Raw genomic sequence first — 26,119 nt, 5'->3', positions numbered from 1 at the left:
GATGATATCGGAATACCCCTTACGGTGGGAAACAGACGCTGTTAAGTATCTCGGCATCTGGGTGAGTCGGTTACCTCAGGACATTTGCACTCTAAACTTTGGGAGGGCTGTCACGTGGCTGGAGGAAAGGGTCAAGATATGGGTGAGGCTACCTCTGTCCCTAACGGGCAGGATAGCCCTGATTAAAATGGTGGTTCTACCTAAATTTTTATATTTATTTGTGAATATACCGGTTCCTTTGACGTCACATTTTTTCGTAACGCTACGATCACATCTACTCGAGCTAGTGTGGGCTGGTGGCCAGGCACGAGCATCCTGGGATGTGCTGACTTTGCCGTTAACACGGGGTGGGCTGGGAGCGCCAGACATGCGCTTATATGCCCTTATATGATAATAACTTCATGCAGCCGCCGGTGGTGGCGGAGGGGCAAGCGGTGCATTTTTCTGAATTATTCTTATACCACAAGCTGCGGGAGACCTGCCGGGCATTGAGTGAGGACTTCCTGGCGGCCCCCCCAGTGTTACAGGCGCTGGAGGGCGTGGTGGGTTCCCCGTCTCCCCGGAGATTGGTCACTTGGCTTTATAAGTCTATGCAAAGTGTGGCGCCGGCGGCTCGACCTCAGTCCCTACAGCACTGGAATGAGGAGCTTGGCTCTCCCCTATCGGAAGAGCAGTGGACCTTCTGCTGTGGACAGCTAGCTGAGCTCTCCCCGAATTATAAACTGAGGCTTATACATTTTAAGTATTTGCATAGAATTTATAGAACACCGATCGCTTTACATAGAATGGGCATAAGGGAGGATGTCGGCTGTTGGAGATGCGGGGGTGAACCTGTCTCTTTCTTGCATGTGGCGTGGTCCTGCCCCAAGCTTGCGGAATTTTGGTCCCAGGTGTTCACTCTGGTCGATCAGATGTTGGGTCGAACTGATGCCCCATCCCCTGAGTTGGGGGTATTGGGCTATGTAAAGAACACGCCACCTAAAGAATGTAAACTACATGCTTTGCTCCTTCTGTATGCTAAACGGCAGGTGGCGATACATTGGGGTAGAAGCCAGGTGCCCTCGGTGAAGGGATGGCTGGCAGATGTGACTTATGGCCATGTGCAGTTGAGCGCATTTTGGGACTTGCTGCCGTCAGCCTCCCGCCCACGGGACATCTGGGAACCCTTTGTGCGGTGGGCTCAGGAGAGACGAGAGGTAGAGGAGGAGAGGGCTGCATTAGATGAGTGAGGGTGGGAGGTCAGGTGTGTGCCTCGTGGGCGTGGAGGGGAGGGGGGGCGGGCTCGCCTAGGGACTGAAGGGAGAGAATCTGGGCGGTTTCTTTGATTAGCCGTCACCCAAGTGGAACTTGAGGGGCCCGGGCATGCTTACACATGTTACTAGGTGGGCGCACTGGCAGATCCGGTCTGGCCCTGCACGGGATCCATTGCGTGAGGGTCTAACGTGATGACAGGAACACCCACAGATATGGATGTATATACGCGACTGCATTGGCATATACCACAAATGTAACAAGGATATAATATTGCTGGCTTGTTTTGTTGGTTACAGTATGTAATGTTGTGTTAATTTCAATAAAGCTTTAAAAAAAAAAAAAAAAAAACATCAACAAGCATTTGCAATGCAACGGTCTTGCATTTGTGAAAATTAGAGCTATTGGAGGTGTAAATCACAATGTTTGTTACTTTTGATTTTTGTTTGCAGTGGAGTGATTATATTTGCAGACCCAGAAAATGGGAAATTACGTTACGAAGGAGGGGAAATGGAAAATCAATGACACCGCCAGCTCCCTGGTAGCCAGTGCAGAAGGCAGGCGTAGGGAACAGAAGCTCTGCAGAGAGCCTGGACTTGCGGGTTTAAAGCTGCAGGCAGACAGGGCAATATTCCACAGGTCCTTACACTATAATCTGCCAACTTCATGGTCCTGTAAACCCATGAACTTGTCCGATTATACAGATGACGTAATCAAAAGAGAGCCTAATTAGCCAAAGATGTAACGTTGAGGGAGAGCTAGTTACAACGAGCCAACTAACGAACACAGCACTGGCTTTGCCTGCCAGTGCGCGTGAACAGCAGCGGTCCCCACGTTTCTTCAGCTCCGGCTGTACGTTCCTGAGCCTACATCATGGGTACATACAGAGCTCCGGTACACAGAGCCCTGGAGATCAAACAGAGCATATCTGCGTGATCGGCTAGTGTACACGAGAAGCGGAGGTATCCACATTTCTGTCGAGGATGGGCATATAAAAGATAGAAAAGGCACACCATGGAACTAGAAGCTGTAAGTTCTTGGTAATATGTCATTTTCAACCATACAGCTGCAGCATCTGTTAGGCTCACCGGTTTGCATCAGCATCTAGAACCAAATCAGTTTTGGCCACATCAGATCATTTCTGGACACCCTGAAAAAAGCCACCCATATTTTTCTTTAGGTCCCTTGGGAATGGTAGCCTTTTTACCTCCAAGATGTCTGGTCGCGGTACAGGCGAAAGCAAGTAAACTTATATTTGTAAAAATAATCCTACAAATAAATCCAAATAGAATATAAATTACCTAACTGCATTCCACATCTATAAATTGCTCAGTTTTAATAAAGTGTGTTTCATGAAGGACTGAGTAGGAACCGTAATATTAAACCACTATATTTTTATTGGGATTTATCAGCACTTATTGGTAATGAAGCTATACAAATATGTTGATAACCATATTTAACAGGTAAAGCTGGTGAAAAAGAATGCATTGGGTTTGACCAATGGGCGCCGCCCTTCCACACTTGCATGGCCACTGCGGGTTCAGTCTGGCGAAGCCTTAAAACGGCCTCGTTTTCTGAAACTTACTGGCATTAAGAATTCCCAGTAAGCCGCTTTAAAACAATTTTAGAAACAAAAAATGCGCACTGGCATGGTAGAAGAAGGAAAAAAACACCAATAAACTTCACTGTTCAACACAGCTAATCCAGGCCCTGCCAGAGTACGAGGTTCTGGTGTAATTATCCCCAAGGTGCTGTCTTTCCTGAACGGAAGAGTGTTATTTACATCCACCTATCTTTGATGGGGGGCCTCTGCAGATAGGGTCGAGGATGCCTGGCGAGGCAGTGGAAAAAATACGAAGAAGTAGGACAATTCCTGCGCGCACTTCGCTGCGGAGCGCCTCGGAATACCAATTGGCGGCAAATCTCCCCGGCAGCATGCAAGACGATGCAAGAGCCGACGGGTTGTGTTTTTTTCTCTCTTCTTCATTTGAACTTTGACGTCTTTCACGGCTTCCATGTTAAGACACCCCGGTCTGTTGTCATTTTTAATGCTGATGGAACATGCGAGTAGAGCGCGTGCCGCGAACGCTGTGTAGTATTTCAGGCGCGCGAGTCCCCGGTAGCGGTCCGCAGAGGCCGTTTGTGGAAGACATGCTGAAACGAGAGGAGTCAGGGTTATATGTGTGATGAGGGGCGGGCGATTCAGTGAGAGGAGAAAGAGTGATTGCCTGCAGACCCTTACAGAATCACTAGAGGCCAGGCGGGGCAAAGGGGGGAAGGAGGCCAACAGCTGCGTCAGCCAAACATTCCTTTATATTCACAGAGGTCGTCAACTGATCTATAATTGAATGGTAAAATCAATGTGTTTATAATATATTAGGGACAAAATATTCTAATTAAATTACAAATTACGCTGGGCCAGCTTCTGCCTGCGAATCTCCATTTCTCATTAGGAGAGGCGCGTGAGCTCAAATTCGAGCGGCATGGCTCCAGTTGGTGTAATAATGCGATTCTATTCTGAAAACTGTGATCGAAGAGTTGTAAATAAAAGCAGGACAGCAACACCGTTAGTATCTTAGGTAGCCCAGAGATTTAAAAAAATGGCCAATTGCAAGACAAAACCCTAGAGGTGTATATAATCCAAGAACTCATTGGCGATATATTGATTGATGCGATCCCGCGTTTGTGCTGGAAACAAAATACTTTTCTAGCGTTATGTAAAACATTTTGTATCCTGGAAGGAGAAGAAGGGATATGGCTCCTCAAACAACAAGTGCCGCCATTGCGGGAAGGCAGGGGGCCATCTGTTTTCACTCAGCTGCGTGTTTATATTTGCATCGCGCTGTTACTTTTACTTTAAGTGAAAGCGCCATGCAAAATAAAACACGGGGCTGAGTGAAAACAGAAGGCCCCCATAAAGATAAGAAATTGCTTTGCGACAGCAGCAAAGCAGACGACCCTGTCCGGATCGACCGGACGAAAACGCGAAGGGACGTCAACAAAAAAACTCATTTCCAATGGCAGGCCACCATTTAGCATAAACGAAGACGCCAGCCAATGAAAATGAGGGGTGGAGCTTCGAGTCCTCTTCTCAAATCTACTCTCTCACTATAGGTCTTGCCGAGCGGCAGCGCATGCGCTGCAATGCTAGGCGAGACCTAAAAACTACACAACAGCTTCTTGTTTTACAGATCAGCTATACTTTGCCCTCCTGAAACTTATATAAACCTTCAATGGAAGCAAGGAGCCATATTGGTGTTTGCACTCAAATACCCATAGTTCCTGAGAATTATTCAGGAATTCTGATTCGCTTTTGAGTCTTCGATTGTAGATTCCATCATCCAGATTGGTTTTTAATCTCGTCTGAATATCTGAAAATGGTTTAGGCTTATATAAATTTGTCTTGCTCATTTGTTTTTAGAACTTTTCTGATTAAGGAAATTTGTGAGAGAGACTTGGGTATGGTGATCAGGTTCCAAGTCTCAGCGAATTGCCGAACATCTTCCTTTGAGATTCAGAGACGTTTTCAGAAGGTTTGTGTAGCACAAAGTGACAGTCAAAAATATGTGATTCATTCTTCTAATTGGTGTATTGCGTTTCCTAGGGAATCTGAAGGATAGATGGAAAGGTCAAGAAGGTACATTTTGACATCTACTCTTGTCATACTGTTTCACAAAAATGCATATGTTCTTAGAAACTTGAATTATTTGTCTCAGGTGTGTTAAAGTCATGTTGAGACAGCCATCATAAAAACGTGTATTAATCTTTCCAAAATCACTAATACACAAGTGCACCCTCTTTTGGAGGGAAAGTATTGCTATTCTCAGTGGAAGCTGTTGTTGGCATGCTGTAACCTAGGTTCCACAATCCTCTCTGGGGAAGCTAAAGGAAATACTCGTGCATTTGTTTGGTGGGAAATACCACAGCATGCTTACTACTTCCACCTTTTTTCTTCATTTATTTACAGGTCCACAGCATACAGCACAGTGGCTCAGCCCACTTCAGCCAATGGCTGTCTTGACTGAGTGATGGCATTTTGCTTGTACACATGTGTACATTCACCTGTTAGAAGAGTCCACCTCAGTACCAGGGCTGCTAGGCCAAATCTCTTTTAAGTTCTACTTTCATTCGAAGTTATTTTTATGTATGGTTTTTATGGGTAATTTTGTACATTTTTTTTGTTGCATACATATGCATGCCACCTACATAACAATGATTGGTGGCAATGCTTGTTTGGTATAGGTTTTTCTCCTGGTCTGTTGACTAGCCATGCACCACAGGCAGCTCCCCTTTCTTACCATTGCTCGTTTCTGGTTGATGGTGTGAAGTTTTCATCATTTATGTCTGCTAACAACTCTAAATGCCATTCTTTTTACAGCAGTTTCTGCCACAACTATGATGCACCGTTTTATTTTTTAATGCCAATTTCTAAAGGCTCATACGTAACTAAACGGACAAGTGCACATGATTTTTAAGCTGCTTTCCTAAAAATAAATTGTTTCCTTCAACTCCATTATCATTAGCATTGAAGAACCAGAACCAATTGGGCCTGGCGGCGCAGGGTACGTTTTAATCTCCTGGGTTCTCCTGCTTCAGCTAACAGAGACACGGGGACACTCTGTCGGCGTAAAAGATCAGATTTTATTAGCTGCAGCTAGTACAGTTGTCCTAGAAGTACACACGGTATGTTCTCAGGAGACTGCCACTTCACTCCATGGCGCACAATCTTTTATAGTACATAGGTGACATATACATTAACGAAGGGCACACCTAAAAAAACCAGTAGGAATAGTTTAAAAGAAAGTCAGAGCCAATAGAAAAAGTCGGAAAACAAAAGTATCAAGTAACTCGAAGAAGCCTCTCCTCCAACTGTGTTTGCCACCCCTCCCACAGGTTAAGGTTTTAACATGTCTGTAACTGGCTTGCAGGTGGCGAGATACGTTTGTGTGTTTTGGAGGACAGTTGTGAAACGAGAGAATACGAGCGGAGGACAGCGAAGGCCAGAAGATGAGATAAAGTCAGAAGAGAATAGTGTGAACCAACAGATAGTTAAGACAGGGATTAGAAAAACCGGACAGGGATTAGTGTACTCGGCCAGTCTCTAACACCAGCTTAGTAAACAGAGGCACAAGGCTATTTTGACACAATATTGCAGGAAAAGCAGAAAATACTTCGTTCGTCGTGCTGCCTGAGTGAGGGCAACACAAAATGGCGGCGGAGCACAAAATGGCGGCTAATGTCACCTGGTCGAATGTCTCCTCGAAACGAGTGAAGAAATCGGAAACTAGTTTATCCCAGTTCACTCTCAAGGCAGGCATCATCGTTTTCATTAATGTGATAATCCTACCAGGGAGTTCTGAAATCAAAGCATCAGGCTTCGCAACACCCACTTGGTTTCTATCGGCGGCAATTATAGCATCCCAGTCAGCACCTAATTCCTGTGCGTGATTCTCCTTACAAATCCTAGCCCATAACGCTTGTGGGACTACATTTCCCATCAACATATCAATATCTGCTAAATTCATAATGCAGGCATCAACAGTCTGTGACAATTCTTTATAATAACCTGCAGGGTTCTTACGAGGATACGGTAGAGACTGTTTAAGAGCCAGGACTTCAGATCTTTTCCAGGGCACATGTACCCATATTCGCTGGAAGTGAGCAGGAATAGCTAGATTAGCACCTGCTGCTGGAACCTCTTCTCTCCATACCGGAGGAACCTCTCTCATTAGATAATTTTTCAGTGTCAACCTAACTGAGGGATCGGAATCAAGAAAAGTCTGTGAAGTAAATAAGGTTCTAAAGGAAACAAGTGTCTTCATAGCGTCCTCAACCTTAGAACCCACAATGAGTCCCTTATCAAAATTAGCCTGAATATCTAACAGACCCTGAGGAACCGAACCCAAGTCCATATCCTCCCAACCTTTAACAGGAGTATCACACATAGTATTGAAAACATATCTCTGCGTAGGCGCATTCCACTGTGAGAAGGTAGGCATAATGTCGTGTACACTATACCGAGGGCCCTTCTCAATCCATTTGCGAGCGAGAGAGTCCAACCTTTCTCGTTCTTCGGAAGCTGGGAACTGACTACGAGACTGTCTTCAAGAAAATGCCGGAGACACATTTAATGCCTCAAAGAAAGGAGATAAAAGACCAGAGACCGTTTCTGTGAGTCGTTTACGCATAGACGGAGAATTGGACATAAGGATAGGGGACAAGGTATTAGGTGAACTAACTAAGGAGGAATCAGTAATTACCGGGGGAGCATAGGGCAAAGAAGATGAAGGTAAAGGAGTCGAAGGCAAAGCTGGCAGAGGCGGCAATACTTGAGGGGGCAAATGTGGAAGAGCCGGAGCAAGCGGAGGCGCAACTGGCGGCTGAGCAGGTTGTAACAACAGGGGTGCATTAGCACCTTGTACATAGGGCGGAGGCAATCTCAGTAGGTGAGACATCAAGGGATCTCCCTCTAAATCCTTTCTTTTATCAGAAGGGGAAGCTGGCAATATCGGATAGCATTTATCTATCGCCATACGATGCTGTCTCTCTGAAATTTCCATCGCATTATCAACTTCATCATCTTTAAGTTGCTGAGCAGCCTGTATAATTGTCATACCCTGTGCTTTCCTATCTCGTTTTTCTTGCTTAATTTTTCTCTGTTTGGCTTCCTTAAGCCAAAGGCGGAAAGAGTCAAACATTGCCGGCCGGGCTTTTCTTTTAAATAAAATAGTTTCCAAATTATTTAGTATGTCAGGCTCAAAACTACCATTTTCTGGCCATTTTAAAACACCATCATTCTTCGTGTATCGGATCCATGCCTCGTTAAAGGCGATGGGACCAACACCATGTTTAGAATAGAGCTCATAAGTGGGAGTTCCAACCGAAGGAATCGGACAAGAGTACTCCAGCCGGGAATCCCTATTACAACCAAAACAACAAAGTTTCTCAAACTTAGTCAGACCAGGCATTGTTATTTCACTGGACTGTTCACAAACATCAAGGGGGCTAAATCAATTAACACAGCACAAATGTACTTACCCCTCGGCTTCGGTTATTGCAATACCCGAATCAAAGACCCAAAGAACCTAAGAACCAAAGAACCTAAGGACCAAAGAACCAAATGTGGGAGCGACCCACCAATACTTAACTAAGATGTCTTCTTACACCAACAGAGGACGTCCATCGTCTCGCTTTACCATACATCACCAAAAAGAGGGCCAAGGCAGGGCGGCAGTCAGGGCAGCAGTCATCAGTAGCCATCAGGAAGGAGTAACCACGCTGCAAAAGACCTTCGGACCACTTTCGACATACAGGGGTCGCTTGACGTGGCTCACGATTCCTCCAGAATTTTCTTGCGGGGTTCCTCACGACCTTCAGGCAGAACCACTACCTCTGAAACCTCCCAACGTTGGGCGCCAGTTGAAGAACCAGAACCAATCGGGCCTGGCAGCGCAGGGTACGCCTTAATCTCCTGGGTTCTCCTGCTTCAGCTAACAGAGACACGGGGACACTCTGTCGGCGTAAAAGATCATATTTTATTAGCTGCAGCTAGTACAGTTGTCCTAGAAGTACACACGGTATGTTCTCAGGAGACTGCCACTTCACTCCATGGCGCACAATCTTTTATAGTACATAGGTGACATATACATTAACGAAGGGCACACCTAATACATACATGAAAAACCAGTAGGAATAGTCTAAAAGAAAGTCAGAGCCAATAGAAAAAGTCGGAAAACAAAAGTATCGAGTAACTCGAAGAAGCCTCTCCTCCAACTGTGTTTGCAACCCCTCCCACAGGTTAAGGTATTAACATGTCTGTAACTGGCTTGCAGGTGGCGAGATACGTTTGTGTGTTTTGGAGGACAGTTGTGAAACGAGAGAATACGAGCGGAGGACAGCGAAGGCCAGAAGATGAGATAAAGTCAGAAGAGAATTGTGTGAACCAACAGATAGTTAAGACAGGGATTAGAAAAACCAGACAGGGATTAGTGTACTCGGCCAGTCTCTAACACCAGCTTTGTAAACAGAGGCACAAGGCTATTTTGACACAATATTGCAGGAAAAGCAGAAAAGACTTCGTTCGTCGTGCTGCCTGAGTGAGGGCAACACAAAATGGCGGCGGAGCACAAAATGGCGGCTCAGTGCGATCGTGATCAAAGATCTAATTTCCTCAGACCCTCCTTTTGCCAGAACTCAGGCAAGATACACAGACTCATGTTAATCTGAGTCGATGTCGATGGCCATGAGGTCATCGAGCTGTTGCTGTAACATCATTCCAATATTCTCTGTTCTTTCTGTCTTGGGTTTTGGAATGCACATAGTAGCACAAAGGTCGCAGATGATGGGACCACAGTGCATACAAAGACAACAAAAGAAAACGATGGCTAAAACCATACCAAGGAATGTTAGCACTTTCCAACCCCATTTGGACAGTAGTCCCCAAAACCATCCCAATAACGACCAGTCTCCTTCGTCCTGATGAATCGACTCGGAGATTATATGTAATTTAGAGATGGCCTGGTATACTGTCGGAGCATCATCAGGTATATAAATACAGCAGCTCGATTTGATCAATTTACAGACTCCACCACGATCTGCAAGAATAACATCTAAGGCAACTCGGTTCTGCAAAGTCATAAGACGATCCGCCTGTAGTTCCGCTGTAATATTACTCAAAGCTCCTACAGTGATGTCGATGGTAGTCTCTACAACACGAACCAGTTGTCTCATATTCCTGCTGTTTGCCATAGGACCCCAAAAAGGAAGAAATCCTTTAAGGAAGTCTCCTCCCTCTTGTCCTGCTGTGTCTTTGGAATCAATAATTCCTCTGCCATATCTGTTTCTATGAAAATTTGAAGAAGCAGTGTATGTAGGGGGAAGAAGAAAAGCTATATAGCAAGTTCCAGAAAAACCAGTCGGCAACCACGTATAGGCTCTATCGTGACAGATGAAATACGTGCCCTGAGATGGCACTAATGGCGGCGAATTCTGAGAGTAGTGGATGTAAGTATGGGAACAAAAGCTTTTTCTCTGTTCGGGGTCAGTAGTTTGGCCATTTATTCGCAAACAGAAATTGCCTTGATGAGGTACAGTCCAAATTGGTGGAGACTTTCCTTGTTTAACCTTATCATTAAGGCTAGTGACATAATGAGTGACGTTCCAATTAGTATATGCTTTTCTCTCATCAACAGCAATTTTACTATTTTCCATGATTTTAGCCATAGCTACCATTCCCTTTATCAATGAACTATGACTGAAATCTGGACCACCAATATAAGAACTGACAGGTCGTTTAAATCGGCTTTGATAGGCGTTAGAGAAAATTACAAAATAAGCCCAAGCAGATCTTCATAAGAGAACGGAAGGACTAAATATGGCATCCCTTTTTCTGTGGTATGAGGCATTAGTCCACATACCCAACAATCGTTTGTATTAATTACTAATTGGTGTTGGTGTAATAATTGAATAAACGAATTATTGTAATACTCGATTCTTCTAACGAGTTCATGTTGAGGAAGTGTATGAAACAGATGTGGAGAGATAGTAGAATAAGAAGGCACAGAGATAGAAGAAGGGACAACTTTTTGCTGCATAGCGTAAACAATCCATCCTATACACGCCAATACAATACACAATAATATAAAAATACATAAAGTTATACCACAACGGCTGTATATTATTTTACAATGATTGTCTTTCATTTTGTTCTTTCTCTCTCTTTCGCCTAATGTAGTTTCCATCTTCTAAATGGATGCTCACGGCAATCTTCTTTAATCACTTGGTCACGATTGTCTGCCGTCCTATGACACTGCAAGTCCTGCAGGCCTATTGCCACTACTCAGGTCACAACCAAGACTCCTACCGTGACCCTGCAACCGGGATAGAAACTACATAGAAGAGAGAATCTCAAGTTTTCTTCTTCAGTCTGGGTCTTAAATCGTAATGAGCCTTATCGGGTACAGTCTGATCCTGAAACAATGTTCGTGGATTTGTGGTGTTCAGACGAAAATGTGATGGTACAGCTTCTTGGAGAATGTTGTCGCTTTCTTTTTCTGACAGTGTTCCATTCAAGTGTGCATCACTAAAAGGTATGAATCGGGGAACCTTCTCGCTTTCAGAGTCACTTATACCCTTACGGACCCACTGATCAAAGGGCAAAGGCAAAGGAACCTTCTTGCAGTGCACACCATGGATCCAGTTCTTCTTTCCTTCAACCTTTACTGCTGTACGAGTGGTCAAAAGAACCTGACGGGGTTCTCTCCAGTGAGGCTCCAAATTCTTCGTCCTTTGGAAATTCTTCACACAAACCCAGTCACCTGGTCGAATGGAATGACCTGAGTCTGTGGAGGCCTCTGGCAAAGCGCTCTGAACCTGTTGATGGAGAACATGCAATTTAGTTGTAAGGTCGTGCAAATAATCAATCAACATTGGGTATGGCAAGTCTGAATACTTTTTAGGGCGAGGGACTCCCCATATATTAGCTGGGCGTCCGAAAACTATCTCATAAGGGCTAAGTCCCAAACGAGAATGCACAGACGTTCTGGTGGATAGAAGAGCCAAAGGTAGTGCATCGGGCCAACTAAGGCCTGTACTAGCCTGTACTTTAGCAAGTTTGAGTTTTAGAGTGCCATTATAGCACTCCACTAGACCCGCTGACTGTGGATGGTTTGCCGCATGGAACTTCTGTTTTATACCAAGACCTGCACAAACGTTTTGCATGACTTGGCCTACAAATTCGCTCCCATTGTCACTCCAGACAATGCGCGGCAAACCAAATCTAGGGAGAAACTCTTTTAGAAGTACTTTGGCTGTAGATAAAGAAGTATTGTCTTTCAGGGGGTAAGCCTCTATCCATCTGGAAAAGGCACATACCACCACTAGAACATATTTGAAATTGTTGCATCGTTCCATGTGAATGTAATCGATTTGCAACACTTCAAATAGATAGGTCGGAGGAGCAAAATGACCTCCTGTAGTTGGGGTTCCCTTTCCCGGATTGTACATTAAGCAAATAATGCAATGTTTCACTACATTGTCTGCACACTTCGGGATTCCTTCTTTTTGCCATACTGGAGCTAGAAGCTTGCATATTCCTTTCGTACTTAGGTGGGCTGGACCATGCGCCATAGTAACTACAGGTAGTACATAGGCATCTGGTAACAGCCAACGTTGGTGCTCGGACAATTCTACCCAACATCCCATCTCGTCTAACATTCCTGTACTTTCCTTCTACTTTCTCAATTCTTTTTCTGTAGCCTCTTCTTGAATTGTTTTCACACTTTCTACTGTATCCTCATACATTCCTCTTTCTCTGACCCAATTTGCAGGGCCCACAACATACATGTGACTTGTAGCATCTCTGGCTGTCTTTTTCGCTACCTCATCTGCAAATGCATTCCCGCGACCAACAACGTCAACAATCATCTTATGTGCACTACACTTCACAATTGCTGTCTGGGTAGGCAAAGCAAGTGACTCAAGAAGGTCAGTCACCAACTGACCATGTTGTATCTTAGTGCCGTGGGAAGTAAGGAATCCCCTTTCTTTCCACAAACGTCCAAAATTGAACACCACACCAAAAGCGTATTGGCTATCGGTGTACACGTTCACTCTTTTTCCTTTGGATAACACACACGCTCTGGTTAAGGCTATCAGTTCAGCTGCCTGAGCTGAGTTATGTCTGATGCGTGCTGTTTCCACGATTGTATGTAAAGTAGTAACAGCATAGGCTGAAGTTGTCTCTCCATTAGGAAGCTTAAAACAAGAACCATCTACCCATAGCGTTCCATCCGGATTCACTAATGGCGTATCTGTTAAGTCAATTCTACCTTTTGTCTCTTCCTCAGTACGGAAGAAACAATCATGTTGTTCCTGAACACCTTTCTCTTCTGGAAGAGGCAACAAAGTAGCTGGATTTAAAGTATTACATCGTTTGATATGCACGTGACTAGCCAAAAGCGTCAGCTCATATCCAGACAAACGAGCACTCGTAAGATGCTGTTTTTTTGTTCTGTTTAGCAAAGTATCCACTGCATGTGGCACCATAACAATGAGAGCATTATCTAGCACCATTCCAGCAGACTGTTGAAATGAAATTGCTGCTGCTGCTGTCGCTTTAAGACAACTAGGCAATGCTTTAGCTACTGGATCCAATGTAGCCGAAAAATAGGCACATGGCCGCTGTCTATCAGCAAATCGTTGTGTTAAGACTGACAACGCACAACCTTCTCTTTCATGAACATAGAGCGTAAAAGGCTTACTGTAATCAGGAGTACCTAGTACAGGAGCAGAACACAGAGCAGTACGTAAGTCAGTAAAACTCCTCTGACATTCGTCAGTCCATGGAAGGGGCTGAGGCGTATCTTTCAAAGTGAGTGCCAACAAAGGTTTAGCCAACAGAGAGAAGTTAGGGATCCATTGCCTACAATAGGAAGTAATGCCTAGAAAGGCACGTACCTCTCTTTGTGTGGATGGTACAGACATTCGCGCAATTGCTTGGATACGTTCTGGGGTTAATCGTCTTCCCTCCTTTGATAAGAGATGACCTAAGTAGGTAACCTCTCGACGAACATATTGTAGCTTAGAAGGTGAAACCTTATGATTAAGATTGGATAAGTGTCGCAACAATGCAACCGTCACATTCTTACATATATCCTTTGAATCAGCAGCGATTAACAAGTCGTCCATGTACTGAATGAGAGTAGCACCAGACGGCAAGGAAAAAGCATCAAGATGACATTTCAGAGCTTGACTATAAATAGAGGGACTGTGGAAATATGGATTTTTCTGGTCAGTTATGTCCCCTATCTTGGACCCCAACGGTTTCATGTATAAATCACAAGTACATGTATGATCCCTCCAGTTCCAGTTATGAAGACGCAAACACATGTGCGTCCACCGCCAACATGTCCTCTTTCAGATCCGCCATGAATGGGCCGGATATTCCATTCCTAAATATGAAAGGCCACCGGCTTTATATGGTTCACTTATGCCATTTTACAGTCCAGGCAAGTAGGCCCTGATTCTGCCATCAAGCTTTTCCTGCCTTCTGCCTCTGAAAGCTCCAGTCTGAGCTCGCATCTGTATCCATGAACTTTGTCCTCATTCTCTGCGCAGCTAACGGTGCCTGACATCAGCCTGTTGCCTGCCAAAAACTGTATTTCACCTTCGAAATTATCTGCTCCGCTCCCTACCCAATGCATTCCTGACTAGTAGTTTAAGTAAACATTCTTCCAGCTACCGAGCAAAGGGCCCGGCTTCTCTGTCTTTATGCAAGTAATTCATAGCCCTGTTACTATGGAAGATTCCTGCCCTCGCATCTAGTGTAGACACTTAGACGCTTGTACACGCACTCACAGTCAGTATAGTCAGTATAGAATAAGATTCTACTCCAAGAAGGCCTCTCTTTTGGATAACATAGTTCTTTAAACATAGGATGTTAGATATGATTTGGGATTAGGTTGACTTGACTCTCCAGACTTCTGTCGCCACATGTAGAGCAAAATGTCAAGTCCCCTTCACCCCCTAGTTGCACGTCAATCACACGTCATGCTGCTGCGCGCGCATTTCTGCCAAGTATTTCTGCTGACATTGTGAAATTCTTTCATGGAACCACCCTATTATGACATCATACTTGATGACGTTCTTTAGTTACGCCCAGTTACACCCATTTTTGCTACGCATGTATGTTTTATCTTTACTATCAATTGTTACGCCTCCTCCATTTGTTTCACTGTAATGCCTATTGTATAAAAATGATTACTTATCAATAAAGTACGGTCTTCACTTCCTGAACCTTCGTGGTGATGGAATCTGGAGCTCATCGATTTAAATTGATTATGGAATAAAGCCCGTTCCGAACCTCTAATACCACGGATTCTGCCTCTTATTTTACTGAGCTATTGTTATAGATTTTCCGCATCAAATTAAGTTCCGGTAATTAAATTATTTACCACATGAATGGCGCCCGAACAGGGACACTTTCTCATCTCACGCGCCGGCGGTGCGTTGCAGGCCCGGTCTCCTGTCACAGCTGGACGGACAACAACGCGTACCCACAGGATTTCCTGTATCTCCCTCCTGCCGAGCGGGGGTAACTGAGGCTGCGATCAACACCCAGACGAGGCGGTGAGAAGTGCGAAGTATCCCGACCAGAGCCTAGCTGAGAGAGCAAGATCCGAGGTATACAGAGGCCCACCAGTTTCCGAAGTTTCCGAAGTTCCGAGTCGAGTCCAGTCCGGTTCAAGTTCAGTTCCGTTCCGAGGCCTTCCGTTCCGAGCTACCCGGTGAGTACCATTATCGGGGAGGCGTTCTGACGTGCACATAGGTTGGGCCGGTCAAGACGGGTTTGGGTACACAAATCCGGTCTGCACTGTTTCAGCAGTGTATCTGTACTGTTTAGCAGTATATCAAGTATGTCTAGTATATAATTCAGAATTACCTAGTTAGTATCGAGTATTATGCTTAGGGACTAGTTCCCTAATTGGCCATCATTGTCTATTTTGTTTAAATGTTAAATGTTAAAATGTTTTAAATACGTTCTGTATATTGTGGTGTGAATGACTGTTCATTATTGTGTTTTATGGTATTAAACGTGTTCAAAATTAGGTATCAGATCAGTTCTCAAATATGCCGCTCTTTTCGAAATTAAGACAGATCACAACTAGAAAAGGGGTACTCGAAGAAGCTGTTCCCATTCCTCCTAGGGACACTCCAGGGTACTTCATGTATCATAAACATGGCCTAGACGCCATATTATTTCTTGATTTATGGGTAGACTACACCAAGGAATTACCAGAAAGTCAGAGGTGGCCCGCAGCTGGGACCTGGGATGCAGATTGCATCGTGAAAGTAGAAGAAGAATTATGGAAAAGGAAAGCTAGACAGTCACAGAAAGACGCCATTGAATTATGGCGTAAAGAATCGTATAGACGTATAGAAAAAGCACGTAGACAGGAAGAGAAGAGTAAGGAGAATTCAAATAAAGTTTGAGAAAGTGTATTAATTGAAGAAGGTACTCGAGTAAAGTCAGAACAAACAGACAGACAAAGAAATGCCCTTGTGAATGGTATGTATCCTCTTCTGGCCGAAGGACTACCTAAGGCTACCCCGGAGATACCAAGAGACTTGCCACCCCCATTGTTTCCGATAAAAGCACATCCCAAAGGGCATCCCAGAACAGCAGAAGATGTTTTTCTTTCCTCTTATTTAGACGACGCAGCTCCCGAGTATGCTAATGCTGCGCCACATAGACCGTCTGCCGAGGGGGTCCAACGCCAAGACCCTCCTTCGTCTGTGCCTCTACAACAGCAAACCCCGACACAAGTTCCGGCAAGCACATCTGTTTCTACATCCGCATCCACACCTATGGTTGCTATATCACGTTCAACGAATCCTTTCACATCCAGCACCCCAGGTGGTGCTACCGGAGGTACATCAAGCATTTTTTCTACGCCACCAAGAACAAATAAACTTTCCTTTCAAGAATTGGCCCACCAACGTACGCCCAAACTAGTAACTCCCAGCACGCTCAAGGAACTTCTAATAGATTGTAGATATGACCCTGTGCCCGGAAAAGGGGACGAAATGATGCTGGCATCATTACGTATCTGACGAGCTGCAATATATTTAGGGAAGCTACCAGGAATGACTGCACATTTAGAAAATATATATCATTTTGTTCAATCAGGGCGAGACCCTGAGAGTATTAACAGAGCCATGGAGTATCAAAAGGTGGAAATACAGGGGGAACTGTTACGTTTCCTCATAAACTGTGTGATCAGAAATCAAGATCAACCAGGGGTAAATACGGAAGAAATGCAAATTCTTACCACATGGGGTAAGAATATATCAGAGGGGAGACACGATAAACGATCATGTATAGTAGCTATGAGCCGAAAGATCCGCAAAGAAATAGAACGAATACACGAGGAAAGATTAGCAGTAGACGAACCAGAACAAACAGAGGACGAGGAAGAATTAGAACTGCCCACAGGACAGTTAGAAACAATGGCATATGTAGGTAGAGGAAGATCTTGCAATAATACTAGATGCTTTACTGATCCGATATGTCCGATACGTCCAGATAATAACAGAAAATTCCAAACTCCTATAATAAATATAAGGTCCCCCGAACATTCATTCCAAGCCGCTGACAAATTACTCCGAGAACGAAGGGGTTATCATATACTCGATTCTATGGACGAACAAGAATTAGCCAGGTCAGCCGTTCACTGGGTTGATAGTCCTGGAAAATATGGTGATGATACACTAGCACATACGTTTTTGAACCTCGCCCCAGATGAACAGCGTTTAGCTGGTATCTACATGATTCAACAACTCCTTATATTATATAAAAGCCAACACTCCGATCCTGGCCCCTTACCTGATATATTGACTGAATTACTCACGAATAAATGGAGAGGGTCCGGTACTAAGTTAATTAGAGAAATACTAGAATCTAGAAGGCAGTACATTCTTTTTGTATGTCCTGAACATGTCTCATTGCCCATCAAGGAAAGAACGACGTATTACATGGATAGACAGAATCCCTTACGCGAAGTGCACCCGATAAAGGGTGATGACAATGAGTTTAAACGTGTGTTTGTATACACACCCATATCTAAAATAGAACTATTAGAAATGAAGAAAGTGGTACCCAGTCATGATAAAGACCCAGCAGGTTTCCATCGTGAAATTAAAGATATGTTACTCATGGGAGAATATACCTACCCCGACATTATGACAATATTGAAGGTATTAATGCCTGCGGGCATTTACGAAAAACTCAAGGAAAAGGATTGGGAGGTGGGAGACCAGAAGATAGATTGGACAGCATTAGAAAACGAAGAAAAAGCTCGAGGTCCAGGTTCAGGGCTCGGGGACAAGATCAAAGCACTACCAGGTCTACTAGTACAGGTACTGCCACGTTTATTAACTACGAAAAAGGAAGACTGGGGTGCAATCTCAGCCTGTAAACAAAAATAAGATGAAGACACTAGTGATTTCTATTCCCGATTTAAGAAATGTTTTGGTATAAATAGTGGAATAAAAGCAAGTAGCGAGTCGTATCCACATCTGTTTGTGACAAAATTGGTTGAAAATGCCTTGCCCCAAGTTAAGAATAGAGTATTGAAGTTCGAGAGTACCTGGCAAGGTAACACTCCGTCACAAATGTTACAAATGCTACAGTACCATCACAATAGAATTAGAGAAGAACAAGAACATGAACATAGACGCATGAAAGACACGAAAATGAAAATGCTAGTTTCCCAGACAGTGCCAGCTGACGGTCATAAGAAGGGTATAACACAGTCCAGTGTTTCAACAGGTCCTGTTAAAGGGACGTGCAACTATTGTAAACAGCCAGGTCATTATGTACACGATTGTCCAGTTTTAAAACATAATATTGCCATAGGTAACGCAAAAGAAAGACCACGACCACTTAGACAGGATCAGAACCAACAAGGAGCTCCGCAGCATGCACAGTCCATGCCAGCTCCGCAACAGTCTATGCCAGCTCCACCACCGCAGCCTATTGCTGCCACCCAAACAACGACCCGACAAATGTATCAGACCGCACAGTATGACTATCCTGATTATCAACGATACTCATGAAACAGCCTAGAGAGGGAAGTTGGCTTACCCCTTATTGAGGTCCCTGTGGATCAAGAAGGACCTTATGTACACAGTGAACTGTTAGGTCAAGATAGAAAATTCTTACTTGATACAGGGGCAAGCCGAACAACAATAAAACGTAGTGAAGTTCCAGGGGCACCCCTCTCAGGCACACAGAATATTTCCCTTGGTTTTTCAGGAAAACCTATCATTAACGAAGTAACACAGCCTCTTCCACTTACGATCGGTCCCTTGACACGAACTACAGATTTATTACTTACTAAATCATGTCCAGAAAACTTGTTAGGCATAAAAACTTTGAAAGCTCTAGGAGCTATTATATGTTGTTCTCCGGAAGGAGTAAGATTATTTTTACGTGATTTCAAAGGGCACTACGTGTCCCGAGACATGGATCACCGACTACAGACTTTACCGACACATTTATGGGCACAAGGCCCTACAGATGTTGGTTGCATGAACATTACACCATATCGAGTCACACTAAAGGCAGGAGTGGTACTTCCACGAATGCGACAATACAAGTTACCCCCAGATGCTGTAGTGGCTTTACTACAAATCATTGACGAGCTTATTACCCAAGGAGTGGTTGTGGAAACTGACTCCAATGTATGTAATTCACCGATAATTCCGATTCTTAAACGAACCGATCCAACAGCCCCGCCAGTATATCGATTGGTTATTGATCTGCGCGAATTAAATAAATGCATAGTACCACAATACCCCGTAGTCCCAGACATTTCTTCATTACTGACAGCCATTGATTCCGAAGCAACATTCTTTACTGTAATTGATCTCAAGAATGCCTTTTTCAGCGTCCCAATAGATCGGGAAAGCCAATACTTGTTCGGATTTAGTTTAAATGGACGAAGCTTTAAATTCACACGCGCACCTCAAGGATTTACAGAAAGCCCCAGCATTTATAGCCAAGCACTGAAACGAGAACTCGACAGTATCCACATGCCAGTCAACACTGCCCTGCTTCAATATGTCGATGATCTGCTGATCACCGCTAGAAGCGAACCTGAATGTGAGAAAGCCTCACTGACGGTATTACAATTTTTGGCCGAAAAGGGGCACAAGGTGTCCCCTTCCAAGCTGCAATTCTGTGTCCAGCGAGTTGTTTACCTTGGTCACTCGCTGTCCAAGGAGGGAAGGCAGCTTACACCAGATCGCATCCAGCTAATTGCTAATATGCCGATACCCAAGACACAAAAGGAGGTGCGGGCTTTCATAGGCCTCACTTCATATTGTAGGCAGTGGATCCCTCGGTATGCATTTCTAGCAAAACCCCTCATTCAATTGACAACACAGGAGGCAGCCACATCGACTGTTCTCCCTTGGACTCAGGAACATACACAAGCTTTTGAAAGCCTAAAGAAAGCCTTATGCCAAGCACCTGTTTTAGCAACACCATGTTACAATAAACAGTTTACACTCTTCGTTACAGAACGCGAAGGTACTGCCTTGTCAGTACTCTCACAGGAACAAGCAGGATCACACAAACCATGTGCTTATTTTTCTAGTACATTAGATCCCGTAGCTCAGGCTTTGCCTGCGTGCCTGAAATCAGTGGCAGCAACAGCTTTAGCAATCAGACAAAGCGATGCCATAGTATTAGGACATCCATTGACAGTACAAGTACCACATGCAGTAGAGGTTCTCTTGAACCGCACACAAACACAACACTTGACTATAGCACGACTTACTGGTTACGAATTAACATTGTTTCAGCCACATATAGAAATCAGACGTTGTAGTACATTGAATCCTGCCACACTGTTACCTATAAATGGAACAGACCCACTGGCACATGATTGTATCGAAGTTATCACTATCACGACGAAACCGAGACAAGATTTGACAGATGTCCCATTGTCAGACCCAGACCTGACGTTGTATGTAGATGGTTCATGTATGAGAACAGGTACAGGAGAGCTAGTGGCCGCTTACGCAGTCACAACAGACACTGAAATGATTGAAACAAATTGCATAAATACCTTGTCCGCTCAAGCAGCAGAGCTCATCGCTCTGACACAAGCCTGTATTCAAGCCACAAATAAAAAAGTCAACATATACACTGATTCACGTTATGCATTCGGAGTTGTACATGACTTCGGCGTGCTGTGGCGAGAGAGAGGTTATTTAACTTCTCACGGTGCCCACATTCAGCACGGACCCCTTATTCATGCCTTATTAGATGCAATACATCTACCCACTGCAATATCAATTATGAAATGTAAAGCTCATACGAAAGTTACTGATATCATTTCTCAAGGCAATGATCTAGCTGACAGAACAGCTAAACAGACTGCTCAAACTCAAACATCTGACATGACAAAGACAATAGTCCCGACACCAACACATTGCATGATGGTTAAGGATCCCGCTCTTGACGTAATAGACATACAGACACATGCTACACCAGACGAAATAAAGAAATGGACTGAATTAGGAGGGATCCAAACGGATCAAGGATGGATGACGAAGGAAAAATCTGTGTGGTTCCTTCCTGATTCAATGGTCCAAGTCGTTATTAACACTGTACATAGTCCAGCACATCTAGGAGAAAAAGCTATGCTAGACAGCATTAAACACATTTGGTTCAACAAACATTTACGAGCAGCAGCTAAACAAAAAGTCCGTACCTGTATGATCTGTTGTCAGTTTAACCCAGGTAAAAGCATTCCCGTAGAACAGGGTGGATTTCAGCCTCCTGATCACCCTTTTGAAGTCCTCCAGATGGATTATATCCAGATGGAACGATGTCGAGGATTCAAATATGTTCTCGTAGTTGTCTGTGCTCTTTCCCGTTGGACAGAGGCATACCCGGTTTCAGATTACACTGCCCCGACTACTGCCAAACAGTTAGTTCGAGAATTCTTCCCACGGTACGGTTTACCACGTGTTGTCTACTCAGATAACGGCCAGCCGTTCTCATCCGAATTAATGAAACACGTTTCACTTTTGTTAGGCTATCAGTGGAAGTTTCACTGTGTCCGACACCCCGAGGCAGCAGGTCTCGTGGAAAGACATAACCAGACCCTGAAAATTAGATTGTCCAAAATATGCAGAGAGAAGGGTGTCGACTGGGTAGTAGCCTTACCCGTTGCACTCTTTTACATGAGAATGGTAGCGCACTCTCGAAGAGGGCTATCCCCGTATGAGGTGATCTTCGGTAGACCACCAAATATGTGGGGGACGCCTATACCACGTAAAATAACTGATATTGACTGTAATATGCTGACAGATTACTTGGCTTCCTTGATGTCTGCACTACAATCTTGTCGTTCACAGGTAGCTGCAGCCTTTCCCGACAACACCGAGGTGAAACCCCATGACGTACTTCCAGGGGATTTGGTTTTAGTGAGGAACTTTGATCGGAAGTCTCAGCTGGATCCTAGGTGGAAGTCACCTCAGCTCGTACTGCTAACGACGAGGACAGCCGTAAAGATCGAGGGACGAAAAGGCTGGATACATTCAAGTCATATCAAGAAATTTCATGGACTCCCGTCAGACGTAAACGACACACCTTGCGTGTCTTCCCCGATTGACTCTAAACTTCCTTTGGTTGAACTGAATAGCCATGAACTATACAGACTAAAACTCAGGTCTAACCAGTCAGGCAATTTGATTGTTTAAGTCCTCTCCAAGGTGAAGCGGTCGAATTTGTCTCTGACATGTATCCCTTAGACCTGTATAGAGAAAGAAACAGAAGGATAAAATTGAAACGATATGCGTACTGTAAATCACTGCGTAGTCATTGCACAGTGACGTTATTAATTCTGTTTTTCTTAAGTCTTTTAGTAATTACTGCAAGTATATTGTTGCACATATATTATCCTATTTCTAGACATGTTTATAATGTTACTGCTGAACATTCTTTTAGTGAATTACCTCCGCATGAATTGTCTTATAGATTTGCGCTGCGCAATAACACTTTTATTAGTATGTTACATCATTCCCATCAGGTTAGCAATGCTACAAATTGTTGGATATGTGGTCGACTCCCTCCCTATCAGAACTATAAAGGAATTCTACCTCTCTTTCCATACCCGTTCACACACAACGGCTCCTGTGGAGCATGGTTTAGTTTAATTAATTCCCTAGATTTGAATTCTGCAGTTTACCAGGATAACTGGGTATGGGGAAATCTGAACTTAGTTTTACTCAAAGTCTGTCACCCTAACAAGGAGGGACTTCCCAAAAGAACAGGAACTGATCTAGAAAATGAAGTATATGGATTAGGTAATTTTACGCTCAATCTCATGATCTTGAATGTCGAATCCGAAGCTACTCCAATTTTGCCCGCCATGTCAGTATTTCCAGTTAAAGGTGAATTATGTGTAAGAAAGAACGGTTCCATACATATGGGCCATAGTAGATGCACCACTGTAATAGAATTTAGTGATCAAGGCAAGTCTACATTTAGAGCTTCCCGCCATTCCTACTTCATATGTGGTCAGACAGCATACATACGTTTGCCACTAGATTGGGATGGTACCTGCTACATCGGATTCCTTTTGCCACCTGTTTTCCTAGCTCCTCCTGATTATCACAGAAATACTCATTTAGTACACAATAGAGAAAGGAGAGATCTCCCAATAGTAGATTACACTGAGACAGCATGGGAAAAATACACAGATTTCAATAAAGGTCTCTTTCCCTATATAGGTACAGTTACCAATAGTAAGCTGATACGTAGATTAACCAGAACCCTTGAAGCAGTAGTGAACGAAACTATTTCCGCCTTAGGCAATTTAACAGAAGAGCAGTCTGCTATGCGGATTGTTGTGCTTCAAAATCGTCTTGTCCTTGACGTCATCCTGGCCGATAGGGGCGGAGCTTGTAGGGTCATCGGATCAAGTTGTTGCATTTTCATACCAGAAAATTCGCCATCTGTATATAAAGCCATAACTCGCCTTCATAAGATTGTAAGCCAGATACACCAGAATCCAGGCACCTGGACTTGGTCCGGTTGGTTTTGGAGTGTATTATCTACCTTTGGATGGAAGGTCCTATCCTTCCTAGGTATTGGCTTCCTCATATTATTCAGTTGCTGTCTATGCCTACAATGTGGACCAGCGATCTGTGGTCTGTGTGCCACATCGTGTATTCCACCACCAAGATTTCATTCATCACGGAAGAAGAAAGAAGAACAAATGATGCTATATGAACAGATCGATGGATTAATGAAGATTGATATCTCTTGACGGGCAAGTAGGGGACAAGGAGGGAATGTGGAAATATGGATTTTTCTGGTCAGTTATGTCCCCTATCTTGGACCCCAACGGTTTCATGTATAAATCACAAGTACATGTATGATCCCTCCAGTTCCAGTTATGAAGACGCAAACACATGTGCGTCCACCGCCAACATGTCCTCTTTCAGATCCGCCATGAATGGGCCGGATATTCCATTCCTAAATATGAAAGGCCACCGGCTTTATATGGTTCACTTATGCCATTTTACAGTCCAGGCAAGTAGGCCCTGATTCTGCCATCAAGCTTTTCCTGCCTTCTGCCTCTGAAAGCTCCAGTCTGAGCTCGCATCTGTATCCATGAACTTTGTCCTCATTCTCTGCGCAGCTAACGGTGCCTGACATCAGCCTGTTGCCTGCCAAAAACTGTATTTCACCTTCGAAATTATCTGCTCCGCTCCCTACCCAATGCATTCCTGACTAGTAGTTTAAGTAAACATTCTTCCAGCTACCGAGCAAAGGGCCCGGCTTCTCTGTCTTTATGCAAGTAATTCATAGCCCTGTTACTATGGAAGATTCCTGCCCTCGCATCTAGTGTAGACACTTAGACGCTTGTACACGCACTCACAGTCAGTATAGTCAGTATAGAATAAGATTCTACTCCAAGAAGGCCTCTCTTTTGGATAACATAGTTCTTTAAACATAGGATGTTAGATATGATTTGGGATTAGGTTGACTTGACTCTCCAGACTTCTGTCGCCACATGTAGAGCAAAATGTCAAGTCCCCTTCACCCCCTAGTTGCACGTCAATCACACGTCATGCTGCTGCGCGCGCATTTCTGCCAAGTATTTCTGCTGACATTGTGAAATTCTTTCATGGAACCACCCTATTATGACATCATACTTGATGACGTTCTTTAGTTACGCCCAGTTACACCCACTTTTGCTACGCATGTATGTTTTATCTTTACTATCAATTGTTACGCCTCCTCCATTTGTTTCACTGTAATGCCTATTGTATAAAAATGATTACTTATCAATAAAGTACGGTCTTCACTTCCTGAACCTTCGTGGTGATGGAATCTGGAGCTCATCGATTTAAATTGATTATGGAATAAAGCCCGTTCCGAACCTCTAATACCACGGATTCTGCCTCTTATTTTACTGAGCTATTGTTATAGATTTTCCGCATCAAATTAAGTTCCGGTAATTAAATTATTTACCACAGGACTTTCACAATAGCCTTGAGGTGCGCGCTTGAACCGGAAGCTTCGGCCTCCAAGAGAGAAGCCAAAAATATCCCTACTTTCTTCGGCGATGGGAATACTAAAGAAAGCATTTTTCAGATCGATAACAGAAAACCAAACCGCTGTAGAGGGTATCATTGTCAACAGCGCAGTGATATCTGGGACAACAGGAAACTGTGGTACAACAATTTTGTTTACCTCCCGAAGATCAATTACAAAGCGATAAACAGGAGGCTGAGAAGGATCAGTGCGTTTCAGAACAGGAAGAATAGGGCTATTACATATGTTACCTCTCGTTTCCTCAACCACATCTTTCTGAATCAAGTCATGAATGATTTCCAGAAGCGCTCTTTCACCTTCAGTGGAAATTCTATATTGAGGAACACGTGGCAATTCAGCATTGGGCTTGAGAGTAACAACATAAGGTGAAATTTCAAGGCAACCAACATCATTTGGACCCGTGGCCCAAAGCGTTGTAGGAAGAGAGAGCAATTCAGGTGAGAATTGATCTTTAGACAAATACATTGGAGAAGTCAGAGTCTGTCCTAAAGTGAGATATACACCAGAAGGAGAACAAGATATTGTGGCATGCAGTCTTTTTAATAGATCCAAGCCCAATAGATTCTCGCCGCAACCATTCGTTAAGAGAAGCGGAACTTCTAAATCATATGGGCCAATTGAAATAGGCAAGGGGCAAGAAACCGGATTACGAACTGGGGCGCCAGAAAAACCTACAGATACATTCGTTAAGCCAGACAAAGGTGCCCCAGGGAGTTTTGAATGAAT

The 26,119-nt window shown here is 44.0% G+C and overlaps 1 pseudogene; it reads left to right on the top strand.

Moving 5' to 3' along the window:
• Window positions 1–26,119, top strand: part of LOC146871375 (butyrophilin subfamily 1 member A1-like) — a 525,534-nt pseudogene that overhangs the window by 215,471 nt on the left and 283,944 nt on the right.

The sequence above is a fragment of the Triturus cristatus genome, chromosome 1_1 (assembly GCF_964204655.1).
Source record: "Triturus cristatus chromosome 1_1, aTriCri1.1, whole genome shotgun sequence".
Classification (NCBI taxonomy): Eukaryota; Metazoa; Chordata; class Amphibia; order Caudata; family Salamandridae; genus Triturus; species Triturus cristatus.
This window is presented reverse-complemented; position numbering and strand designations above follow the sequence as displayed.